The sequence below is a fragment of the Cottoperca gobio genome, chromosome 9 (genome assembly GCF_900634415.1).
Source record: "Cottoperca gobio chromosome 9, fCotGob3.1, whole genome shotgun sequence".
Classification (NCBI taxonomy): Eukaryota; Metazoa; Chordata; class Actinopteri; order Perciformes; family Bovichtidae; genus Cottoperca; species Cottoperca gobio.
In genome coordinates, this window is record NC_041363.1 from 22,086,255 (window position 1) to 22,099,714 (window position 13,460).

General features: G+C 42.1%; 1 protein-coding gene across 1 annotated transcript in view; it reads left to right on the forward strand.

The window, feature by feature from the left end:
- Positions 1 to 13,460, forward strand: part of hs3st1l2 (heparan sulfate (glucosamine) 3-O-sulfotransferase 1-like 2) — a 31,658-nt gene that overhangs the window by 3,311 nt on the left and 14,887 nt on the right. The window contains exon 2 of the mRNA XM_029440072.1: positions 3,640 to 3,876. The gene's annotated coding sequence lies outside the window, so the exon portion shown is untranslated. The remainder of the gene's footprint in view (positions 1 to 3,639; positions 3,877 to 13,460) is intronic.

Here is a 13,460-nt window from a genome sequence, read left to right on the forward strand (position 1 = left end):
CACGGACACAGAGACACATAGAGACACAGAGACACACGGACACAGAGACACAGAGACACACGGACACAGAGACACACAGAGACACACGGACACAGAGACACACAGAGACACACGGACACAGAGACACACAGAGACACACGGACACACGGACACAGAGACACAGAGACACAGAGACACACGGACACACACGGACACAGAGACACACGGACACAGACACACACGGACACAGAGACACACGGACACAGAGACACACAGACACAGAGACACACAGACACAGAGACACACAGACACAGAGTGCTTCCTCTTTGCTGTAATATGAAGGTCTGTCTTCTGTGTTTGTTGCAAACTTTATTAAACATATTGTTTAGTCAGGATATTTAGCAAATATGGGATGTGCATTGGGAGTGTTTTTACACAACATGCATTGACTTTCCCACCTACACACACATACAAACAAACAAAGACATTTTGAAAACACACACTCCTCAGGGCTTGCTGTTAATCTTCATATCCTTCTCTCATCATCATTAAGCCCACTGGAGATCTGTTGTCCTGATGTCAGTCATGAAAATCATCTTGTTCTTCCTCAGTGTGCACACACACACACACACACACACACACACACACACACACACACACACACACTAGTCCTCCTGATTGTCTGGGCGGCTGGGTTTGTGTCACCAGCTGTCTTGGATGCATTAGCTACCCAAAGCGGACCTTCCCCCGGCTGAAATGGCAGCCTCGCCTCAGTCCCCTGGCGAGCTACACATCATTAGCCGCCATCTTGGCCCTGGCGCTTGCTGTGTCCCTCAGAACCAGAGGGAGGCAGCGTGAGGGGACAAAGTTTCGGGGGGGAAGTGTGGGTGGCTCTCAATAGTTTTGATAGCAGTGAAGCTCAGAATTAAGTTAAATTAGCCCCCAAACTTGGAAAACTTTTGTAAATAAACATATGATAGGACACTTACTGTGTATTCAGTTCATGAATACTTTTTTCCATGGGAATAACTAATATAGTTTGTTTAGAATAAACAGAAGCATGATTGGATAATGAACATATGCTGTAACCTAACAGCCACCACTTGGTTCGCCACTTTGGTCCGGATTGAAATATCTCAACAATTGTTGGAGGGATTGCCTTGAAATATGGTGCAGACATTTGTGGCCCCAAGAGAGTGAATCTGAAGGACTTTGGTGATCCTCTGACGTTCCCTCTAGCTCCACCATGAGGTCAACATTTGTAAGTGAAATGTCTCAACAACTATTTGATGGATGGCATTTGATTTTGTTCAATACTTTGGTTTAGATCCAAATACAAAACTAGTAATGTTCCCATCAGCCTCGACTGTGCTTTGTGTTTTTAGTGCTAGTTAGTAAATCTTCTTAGTTACGCTAACATGGTAAACATTATACCTGTTTAACATCAGCATGTTAGCATTATCACTGTGAGCTTGTTAGCATGCTGACAAAAGCATTTAGCTCAAAGCACGGCTGTGCAATCTCAGAGAGACACTATCTTCACTGTTGAGTTTTATCTAATTATTTTTAAAATGTCTCACTTCGCTTTTCCAGTTGCTGTTTAAAAGAAAGTTAAATAAAATGAATAAACAACATTGAGAGGAAGCGGGGTGTTGAATATAAGAGGCACCTACATGAACACTACATTGAGTGCTTGCATAGCAGAGTCGTACGCTGCGTCGGAAAGTTGTCTCTTCCAAAGCCCCGGAGAGCTTCATTCAGCTCCTGGTAATGTTGTTATGACGGCTGAGCTAATGCAGCATCCTGTCATGTTGTTGTGTGACTGTTTCCCGCAGGAACTGTTGTGTGTGTTCAGAGTGTCTCAGTGAAGAGGAGCAGAGGAAGGGAGGAGGGTTATTACAGCACATTAAGAGAGGGATTATTCTGACCATGCTGACATAAACATGTTAGCTAATTGAAAGAGGGGATATACATGCTGTTTACCAAATCCTCTTTGCGCTCCGACTGAATAAAACACTTACAGGTGAATGGATGCATTCAAGCAGAGACTTCATGGCTCTGAAAAGTTATACATGACCCACAACTGTCAACAACATTAAAACCTGAAAAGATGTACCTCATTGGAGCAAAATAAAGGAATTGATCCCAGGGTAAAGTGTCTGTTAAGCCATCTAAACTATAAAAAACAAATCTGATTACAAACAAAAACATGTAGTCAAACTTTTGTTTCTTGGTTAATTTTGTTGTTACATTAGTTCAAAGTTTACTCTTTAGAAATGAACAAGTGTTTCCTCTTTTGGCAGGGATGTCCACAGAGTGCAACAATATAAACTAGAATTCCCGCCTCGCGGTTGTAAACCGGTCAACCAGTCAAGTTGCAGTTTACATAGATGTCTGTCCTGAAAGTCATCACTTATTAGCATGTGAATTCTTGAGTTATGGTCTTATTGGCTTTTCATTTTCATTTTTGTTACAGCAGGCTTCACCTGGATGTAGCTCAATAAATAACTTTGATGAGTAATTTATCCTCCAAGGAGCAACAAGTTGAAGTCGATTTGTGGGTCACATACTCGAGGCCAAGGCTCCCAGCAGCTGTATCGCTGTTACAATGCGACTCATGTAAAATTCATAGATAATGTCAAGTTGAACTAACAACCTCTTCCCCGCAATGTCTTTCATATTCTCCTCTATTTGCCTTGTTTTCTCTTTCTTTTCCTCTCCTCATTTCCTTCTCTACCCTATTTTTTCCTCTTCTCTCATTTTCTTGTATCCTCTGTTGTCTCCTCACCTCTCCATTCTTTGTTTGGGTCATCCTGCCTCCTCTCCTCTGCTTTCCTCTCCTTGTTTCTTCTTCTCCTTTTTTGTCTCCTTTCTTCTCATGCCGTCTCCTCTTTCTCCTCTCCTCATTGAATTGAATGAATAGGCTCTCCTCTCCTTGTTCACGCTTCTCCTCCTTTCTTCTCCTTTACTTGTTTAATCTCATGTCTCACCTCCTCCCCTCTGCTCTCCTTAAATCTCCTTGTTTCTTCTCATCATTTCCTCTTTTGCCTGTCTCTCCTCTCCTTAATATCTTTCCTCTCACCTCATTTCCTCTCTCCTCTCCTTTTGTCCTCTCTACTTTCCTCTCATGTCATCGAGCCACAAAGGCTCAGAGGAGCGTCATAGTGGAGCATCTCCAAGCTCAGGGCTCCAGACACAACACACCCAATGCACTGTGCTGGGGCAAAGGGAGAGAGTCCGACAGAGAGAATTAACAATGAACAACAATTACAACAATAATATGAACGTTTGTGCTGAAGGAGGCAAACTCATTAAGGGTTTGCTATATGAGGAGGACATACAACAAAAGAGGAGGTTAAAAACTGAAGATCAAGCAGGAGCATCAGCTGGAGTTGAATGGGAGCAAAGAATGAGGAGGAAATGTTTTTGCTCCATGAGTCCTTCAAGGTGATCAGATGAAAGAAAATAAAGGAACCCATGTGAAAGAAATAAAAAAGACAAGGGAAAAAAAGGGAGGAAGGAGGACAGGGAGTGGGGTGTTTCCCTGAGGCGGAGATGTGTTTGTGTGTGAACTAATCTCTCTCTTTCTTTCTCTCTCACACACACACACACACACACACACACACACACACACACACACACACCCTCCCTCTCTCCCAGTCACTCAGTCAGTTGCAACAACACGCTCACCGAGGTCGGCAGCACAAAGCAGAGACGCTCTCTTACGAGCTTGCACACACTCACACACATGCTCAGACAGTCGACACACACCTACTCAGCGACGCCCGCGGAGCTGAAGCCAAACTGACGAGAGGAAGGAAGGAGAGAGAGAAGAAGAAGAAGTAAAACAAGAAGAAGAGGAGAAAATAAAGATACATTTGGGAGGAAATCAATCCGGTAAGACCTCTTTTTTTATCTTATCCATTCTCTCACAGCTTATCTTCCTCACACTGAATCTGAAAACCACCACACTGTGCATCACAGCCAATATTTACACAAAGTGCAACGTGTGCATCAAGTAAACCACAGTGTAAAGTCCCACTTCATGCTGCGGGGTGAGTGTACCTGTATTACGTATTGAGTTCACCTCATCTACCCTCACTCTCTGCAAGTCTGTGACCTCTCTTCTCTCTGTGTAGCAAGTTACAAAAATCACATGTTTTTGGAGGGTCGTTTGTTGACATTTTACCTGTGAGAGAGTAGAGTAAAGACGTAGAGGAAGAAGAGCTGCTTGTATTGCTTATAAGTCACACATGCTGATGTGAGGAAAGAAAGGGGAAATGTAAGGGTAATTTACCTGCGTGGACAAAATTGATGAGGTCTTTTTTGTGTGTGTGCGTTCAAGCGTGCGCTGAGTGTATACGAAATCAGAGGCAGAGCGAGATATGAGGGAAGTGAAAGCTGAAGGAAAATACTTTAGGAGGAAGTTCTAAACAAAGAAACAAAAAATCTAACAAAGAGTGTTTTAAAGATTACTCATGCTCACCACACAAGAGCTCGTCTGTATGACTTATGTTTATGTTAGTTTTAATACTAAAACAAACACTTGTTCCTTTACTTTCGGTGACGCCAGGAATCAGAATACATTTGAACATTGAACCTTAAAAAAACTGCAGTTTTCTTATGATTTGGATTTTGCTTTTGAAATTGAAGAGCCTTTAAAGCCTTTAGCATTTAAACATTTGTTTACTTTCTAGTAGCTGTAGTTGGTGACATTATTGTGGGGGGGTCGAGCTGGTTGGATGGGTCAACATAACGTCAGACTCAAACACTGGAGACCACACTTTGTTTTCTGTTTTCTACCAATAGTCAACCTTGGCTTCTTTCAAAGATGCCTGCGGTTGTTCCCTTATCGTAACTATGTAGGTTAATATTGTAACAATGAATCAGAAGGTTTCCTAAGCATAACTAAGTGGTTATTTTAACCCAGACCAGGATGCTTTTTTAAACCTTAACCAAGTTCTGTTTATCTAATCAAATCTAACCCTATCTTAACCACAGCGCTGTCACATCATAGAACTGATTTACAGTTGTTTGTAATGGTTTTGGACGGCACAGATAGGTGATGTTGTCCTGCTGATAGAGGCGAGAGATCGGAAGATTTGTCTTCCTAGAGGCCATGGATGATAAACGTATTTTGACGTAGTTGCAAAGACCAAAATGGAAATATGTTGTAGATTTGATTGTGTTATCCATGACAGTTTGTTGTGTCTCCTTGTAGTAACGCCATAGAAAGCATTGAATCTACATTTCAATAGCATGATTTTACCAAACTGCAAACATATGACAGCTAGAACAAGGCAGTAATTCCCCACCAGCACCACTCATCATGACACTCCCACATGACTAATTGGTTAAGTGAGTCCGTACTAAGTGAGTCTGTACCGTGAAGAAGACAATGCATACTGTAGAGCGGCTGAAGAATTCAAATAGACTGTAAAAAAGACGAAACAAGAGGAGCAGATCCAGGTCAGAGGTTGCGATGGGACAGACGTGGTGTGTTTTGTGTATTTGACCTTCACTGTGTTTATAAAGAGATGATGTGAGCAGAGGAGGAGAGATACAGAGAGAGTTGGATGAATGGAGTCATTGTCTGGTCTGTGTGTGTTGAATGAGGGGGTGTGTGTTTTGTGTGTCTCAAAACAAACTGTGAGCAATCAGTGTCATGTGAGAGGTTAACGTTACACCAAGATAGACATAAAGAGATCATGTTAAGAACTGTTCATGTAAATTAATGTTGTTTTCTAATGTTCAATCTGTGATACTGTAACACAGAAATACATGGCCTCCTTATAAATATCCTCTGGTTCACAGGGTCATGTGGTTATTTTTTAATAGTTAGAAGAAGTTCTGCTCTGATCTGTGGTCATTATGGATCATTTGATATCTTTTTAATTTCTTGGCCTAAAAAAGAAACAAGTTGTGAACACAACATTGACGCATCATCACCGTTAATATACACATATGTTGAACTAGTTAGCAAACAGTTGCTAATTTACACATCCAGCAGTTACCGAGCATCTTTACCAGACATCTACAGGCTGGTTTCTGGCCACCCTAAAACTAAATGTAAGGCCACTATTTACTCGTCTTCTTTTCGCTCAGTTTTTGGTCTCCACCAGCTCCTGAGGGAAACAACTGGCTCTTTTACTGCTTAATGCTTCACTTCACTTTGTGAGCTAAAACAACACATTGATAGTGGTGAGAGTAAACCAAAACAGTAAGGTTGGGGACCGGAAGAAAAAACAATGATCTAAAGTTGCTATAAAGCTCTGTAGAGCTGAACTGCAGAGTCAGGCGACACATATGTGCGTTCATCACTACAAGCAACTTCTGTTACATAGCAAGCACTTACAAATTCTGATTTCAGGACCTTTAACGTGCTCATGATAAAATACTTAAAGCATCACAAACAAGCAATAAACAAACAAGGTAAAGAAACAATCTGTAGAAAATAATATTTTTGACAGCAACAATACTTTGAGATCGAAATTTCTACATTCATATAGAAATGTCTTTTTTCACACCCAAAAAGTGATGTAACGGTGCATGGTAATGCAATATGAAATCACTGGTGGGTGTGGCATCACAAGTGTACTAAGCAACCAACAGGGCTCATTAGGGTCCGAGCACTGACAACGTCTATTGAGATTTTAGGAATTATTATTATTATTATTATTATTATTATTATTATTATTATTATTATTATTATTATCATTATTATTATTATTATTATTATCATTATTATTATTATCATTATTATTATTATCATTATTATTATTATTATCATTATTATTATTATTATTATCATTATAACATCCACTATTTCTTATAACTAATACACATTGTGAACTTGAGTTATATTACACTTCAGTAGAGTTAAAATGCTCCACAAAGACCAAAATAAAAGAGGATCACAAACTGCCAAAGCAATTAAAACCACAGAAGGGTAAACAAGGAAATCAATTACAAAAGTGATTAGGACATAAAACACTGTCGATAAAATGCAGACAAGCAAAGCGACAGCAATAAACATTTCACCTTAAACCGATTTTATGATTTCTTTCATGCATTTCTTTTGCTCCAAACTGTTTCCTGTTTACTCTCAGTAATCAGTTTGATTTCCCCCAAAAAGTGATTAAGATTACGCACTTAGTAAAGATTTGCTGCCGGAGCTCCACAGCTACAAATCCTTGTTAAGACACAATCCTAATTCTGCAGAAAGCTGGCACCCCGGGGCCATGCAGAGGGGAAGAACAGTATCTTTTTCAGAAGAACGGTACTTAGATGTATTTTCTGTTTTTTTTCAAAAGGGAAAGAGACAGTGGGGAGAAGTATGGGGGAGGAGTGGGAGATGTAGACAGTGACGATGGAGAATTAGGGACAAATTGAGCAAAGCTCGATGGAAACATGGCGAGAAAGCGTGAGCAAGAGCAATTTGGATCAAAAGCTAAATGGATTTTTTTAGCGGTAAAATTAGGAACATTAGATGATTTGAGAGGGAGATAAGAGGCTGAGAGCGACATTGTGTCAAATCAAGGGATGGAGGTTTGATGTCTGTGTGTGTGTGTGAGTGAGAGGGGGTCTCTGCCACCTTGGTAGAAGAGTACATTATGGCTGTTTGGGCACATTAAGGGGCATTAGCTGGAGGAGCAACCCTGAATAATGCATGGCCTTTATTTATGAGCAGAGTGCATACGTCCTCTGAAGCACACTGAACCAGGGTACACACACACACACACACACACACACACACACACACACACACACACACACACACACACACACACACACACACACACACACACACACAACTTCAGTTACTCTTACATGCTTTCAAAATCACAAAATGTGGAGAACTGGCAACAAACTGCTTTTTCTTACGAGAGAGCATAGAATGCCGGTGATGTGTGTGTGTGTGTGTGTGTGTGTGTGTGTGTGTGTGTGTGTGTGTGTGTGTGTGTGTGTGTGTGTGTGTGTGTGTGTGAGAGAGACAGAGCAGCTGAGTGTGTGACAAACAATACATTTAGGCGCATTTCCAAATTCTTCCATGTAGACATAAAGAGGAGGCAGCAGTCTCTGTGCGCTCCGCTGAATGGTCGTCAGGTCTAACAGGGCAGCCAATGAGCCCATTAACGTCTCACACACACTCTTATACACACACAAACTCACGCAATGCACTTACAAGAGACTCATATTCAGATGACTTCCGACAATCAAATGTTTTAAGTGACATTTTCACGATTGGCCTCTCTGAGAGTTTTATCGTGGCGTGCTGAGTTTTCCAGCCTCCACCTTACTTCACAGTTTTGATTTAGAGCGAGATATCATTTGACATCTACTCTACACGGAAAGTGTTGCAGGCATGAAAGGGAGAGTCACATCATCTGCAGGGATTTGTTTTTAACAATGTACAGGTGATTTAAAAGGGATTGGTGGATTTTACATGAGGTAACTTTATATCTATTTAGTGTCAGTCGGAATGCACAAATATAAACTTCTCTGAACTTATTTCAACTAACTTACCTTTGCAGTGAGGTGTAGCAGTTCTACTGGTTTCATTTCCAAATGAGTTGTTTTGCATGTTTATTTGCTGACAATCTTTTACAGTAAACAGATTGTCTACCTTCTGCAGCCACTGATTTCCATTAGTTGTTACAGCACAATCAACTTGCAGAGACTGTAATCTAATAGAGAATCTGTCATTTATCACTGAACAATATTCTCACTGTTCTCAAGTTTCTGTTGTGCTTTTAAAGACAGGTACAGTTGTTGCTTCATTCAGTTATTTGAGAGAGACTTCAAAATCAGAGATTTGTGAATCGGCCTGTAAATGATCACAGCTACAAGTGATGCCGTTGAAAAATGTAATATGTAAGACAAACAAGAAAGCAACATCAACTTAGGTAAAATCAGAATGCACATTTTGGCATGTTGTTAAAAGGTTGCCGCTCGGCACTAAAGAGTTGGATGCCGGGGTTTCACAAAATAAATTAATTTCAATAAGGAGATTTCCAAATCGCTCTCTGTCAAAATTGTATAATGACAACTGAATATGTTGTTTCAATAGTAAAAATGAACGTCCACTGAATGTTGGTTTCTCAGTAACTCTCTCAGTTGTTAGTGAGTTTCAGTCCTCAACACGTTGAGGACTGAGGCTGCCTGAAAGGTCGAACACAAGTCTTAGTTAATGAGCACGAAACATAAAAAATAAGTCTTATGCATAAAAAGCTTGAGGGAGGCAATGCACTCAGGAGGTCAGTGTTAACTGTATTTGTAAAACCTTGTGGTAGGTGTTCATCAGCACGGCAGCTGCCCACTCTGTCAGGGTGAAGGCTCACAGTGACTCCATCTTAGCAGACACACACACACACACACACACACACACACACACACACACACACACACACACACACACACACACACACACAGCTCTGAGGTGACAAGAGCTCCTGGTAGTTGGCAGATGGAGGGAGCCAGCATGACTACACAAGTGTGTAATGTGTGTTATTATGTGTCCACCCGGTTTTCAGGCCAGAACCTGCAGGCGTGGACCTCACAGCCAAACCGAACTGTGACTTCATTCACAGTTTAACCCAAGAGAGAGTAAGAGAATCTTACATCTTGTCTGAAACTTCAACCCACATTTTAGAAGAATGAATCAACATGTCATATCTTAAGCAGTTTATCTCATGTTCAGGTTGTGAACATTAAGAAGGCTGCCTCTAGAAACTGTAGTGTTTCTGCTGTCATTTAAAACCTTACTTAAAAGTAAAGGGGCTCATTGTGCAGTAAAATGGTCCCTGTCAGTGTTTTACTATTATACGTATGATGTTTCTGGATTATTATTCTGCCATTTTCCTGCTGTAGATGTTTAAGGTTGTGCTCATTTTAACTGCTGTATATTCTGTTGGGTAGTTTAATCTACAGCAACGCATCATGTTCTATGAGATCATCATGTTTGTAGCGTCGCTTGTCCTATGAGAACCACGTATCTCTGAAAAGTAAACTTTTCATGAGCTCAGATAAACAGCCTGTTTTCAGCTTTGTGACGACAGCTGATCCAAGAGGGGTTTTAAAAAAAAGTTTATTTATTTTAAGAAGTAGGATCAAAAATCCACACATCTGGAGACACATGGTTTTCACTGGACAGGAAGGGGATAAAAAGTTGTAATCTGAAAAGTAACTAAAGCTGTCAGACATATGTAGTGGAGTAAAAAGTACAATATTTACCTTTGAGATGTGGTAGACTAGAAGTACAAAGTTACATAAAATTGAAATACCCAAGTAAAGTGCAAGAACCTCTAAATGAAGTACAGTACTTGACCCAGTAACATTCCACCACTGTTAAACAGACAGATTTTAGGTGGAGCATTCCTTGAACCCTGAGCACCTTGAGAAAGTGCTTACGAGCCAAAACGAACACTTTGAAGGCCCAAAACTCAAAAGCATAGCGACCACAACAAGACGTTTATTGAAGATTGTAGGGTGAAATTGGCTCTGGGTTGTTTGCTACACAGCGTGTTTCAGCTCTGTTAATTATGTGATACTGCATTGATCCCTAGAGGGAAATTTTCCTTTAGCTTGCCCTCCTGCACACTGAGCTAAGAGGTCAGCAACAGAGCAGCTGTCCTGCGGCTGGCTGGGTTTCAGTGTTTAGCTCAAGGACACAAGAGCAGGATTAGATTCATGTCAACACACTGGGTTCGAGCAAAAGGTTTCAGGCTGAGGGATGATCATCCCACTCACTATGTACGGTAACATCATCACTCCACCTGAGTGGAATACTGATACAGAGAAACTTTGACTGAGTGGCAATAGTGTACTTGATAATCTCATTGTATTGAAAATGTGTACGTTTGTGGAGAATATTAGTAACAGGAGTTGAAGAATGTGCAAATGTTATGATGTGATGCTTAATTCTATATTTAAGTGCAGTTTTAAATCCGGTTCCCTAACCTTTGAGTGGTTGTGTTGGTGCATTTAACATTTTCAGATAGTTTTCCAAACTGTCAAAAATCAGAATTATGGCTGAAGCACAAAAATCTCTATTTAATTTTTTTGTACAATAGTAGCAGCCTCCAAACTCTCATATCCATCACACCCTAGTCCCATCCTAATGGTAGTCTGCATCTCCACCGCCCTGCCGCCGCCTGCTGTCCAGTCAATTAAGATCAATGAACCCAATCTCCCATATCGACCTCCTCTGTACAGTAACAAAGTCATTACACACGAATCCTGGCCCGCTTCCAAAATTGTAAGGAAAAGTATCAGAGCGAGGTTATGGAGGGCAAACAGAGACTCCAGAGGGAGGAGCAGCGCTTTAGATTTGCGGGGTGACCTTGATGGAATCCAGACAGTAGCAAGTGTGTGTGTGTGTGTGTGTGTGTGTGTGTGTGTGTGTGTGTGTGTGTGTGTGTGTGTGTGTGTGTGTGTGTGTGTGTGTGTGTGTGTGTGTGTGTATGTGTGCGTGTGTGTTTAGGGATGGCTCTCATTAATTCCTATCACAGTGACGACCTGGGGACTGTGTGTGTGTGTGAGTGTTGTGGTGTGGCAGGGAGGAAGGAGGTGGTGTGTGGAGGTTAAGTATGGAAGGCAATAAAGCCATTTAAGAGTCATAAAATGCTTGGTCAATCAAAACTGCCCCCTGCAAGGCACCTCATGTCCTCCGCTGTATGTGTGTGTGTGTGTGTGTGTGTGTGTGTGTGTGTGTGTGTGTGTGTGTGTGTGTGTGTGTGTGTGTGCTGAGGGGGTGAGCAAGCCGGTCTGGAGAGTCAGTGGGATACTGAGCTCAAAGAGAGAAAGAAAGGAAGAAAAAAGAAAAGGATGCACCACCAGTGGAGCTCTGTGAACATACCCACGGAGCTGGATGCAGTGATTAGAGTATAATTTGTCCGACTATATCACAATGTGTTTGTGCGTGTAAATACATGCGCATGAATTTGCACCTAAGTCTTCACCCGTGCGTGAGACTCTCTGCCTAATTTGTAGCCACTGCATGACTCTTGTCCATTATCTGCTTCCTGTTTGGCTCTCATATTGACTTTGTGCTATGGTCTAAACTGTAAAATTATAGAATCTAAAGAGCCCTCGAGTTAAATGGGTCAAAAAGCATTAGATCACACAGTTAGGTCCGAAAGATCACCCATGTCCTAATGATCCACAGCAACAGGAGGGTACGTTCTTCCCACATCTGGTGATTTTCTTCCTTTTAAACTTCCTTTTAATGGTGTCCTTTGAAAAGTACATACCTGTTCATCAAAGCAAAAAGATTCAGAAATAATGCCCATAGAAATAAAAGTATAGAAAGTGAGAATGACCACACAATCAAAAGATTAGAGAAAAAAAAAATTATGTCTCCAACAGTATCAAGCATGTTGTTCATACTATGTTTATATAAACACACATCTGTAAAACTCACTGTGCATGTTGCAGTGACATTAGCCATAACATTTTAATCACATACAAAAGATTTAAAGCCACATTAATTGATTTTTCTCCACAAGGGGACATCCATCCATCCATCGTCTACCACTTATCCGGGGTCGGGTCGCGGGGGCAGCAGCTCCAGTAAGGAACCCCAAACTTCTCTTCTTCGGGCCACATGAGCCAGTCTTCATGACCATAGGTGAGGGTAGGAACGAAGATCGACCGGTAGATCGAGAGCTTTGCCTTCTGGCTCAGCTCTCTTTTCGTCACAACGATTCTCCGGCCAATCTCTCGCTCCATCGTCCCCTCACTCGCGAACAAGACCCTGAGTTACTTGAACTCCTTCACTTGTGGTAAGGGCTCATTCCCTACCCGGAGTAGGCAATCCACCGGTTTCCTGCTGAGAGCCATGGCCTCAGATTCTGAGGTGCTGATCCTCATCCCAACCGCTTCACACTCGGCTGCGAACCGATCCAGTGACTGCTGAAGGTCACAGACCGCTGATGCCATCAGGACCACATCATCTGCAAAGAGCAGCGATGAGATCCTCAGGCCACCGAACTGCAACCCCTCTCCTCCACGACTACGCCTCGATATCCTGACCATGAATATCACAAACAGGATTGGTGATAAGGCGCAGCCCTGGTGGAAGGCCAACATTCACTGGGAACGAGTCCAACTTACTGCCGAGTATCCGGACACAACTCTCGCTTTGGGCGTACAGGGATTGGATGGCCCTCAGAAGTGACCCCCACCCCATACTTCCGTAGCACCTCCCACAGTATCACCCGGGGGACCCGGTCATACACCTTCTCCAGATCCACAAAACACATGTAGACCGGATGGTAGTACTCCCAGGCCCCCTCCAGGATCCTTGCAAGAGTGAAGAGTTGGTCCATTGTTCCACGACCAGGACGGAATCCGCATTGTTCCTCTTCAATCAGAGGTTCGACTATCGGCCTGAACCCTCCTTTCCAGCACCTTGGAGTAGACTTTACCAGGGAGGCTGAGAAGTGTGATACCCCTGTAGTTGGCACACACTCTCTGGTCCC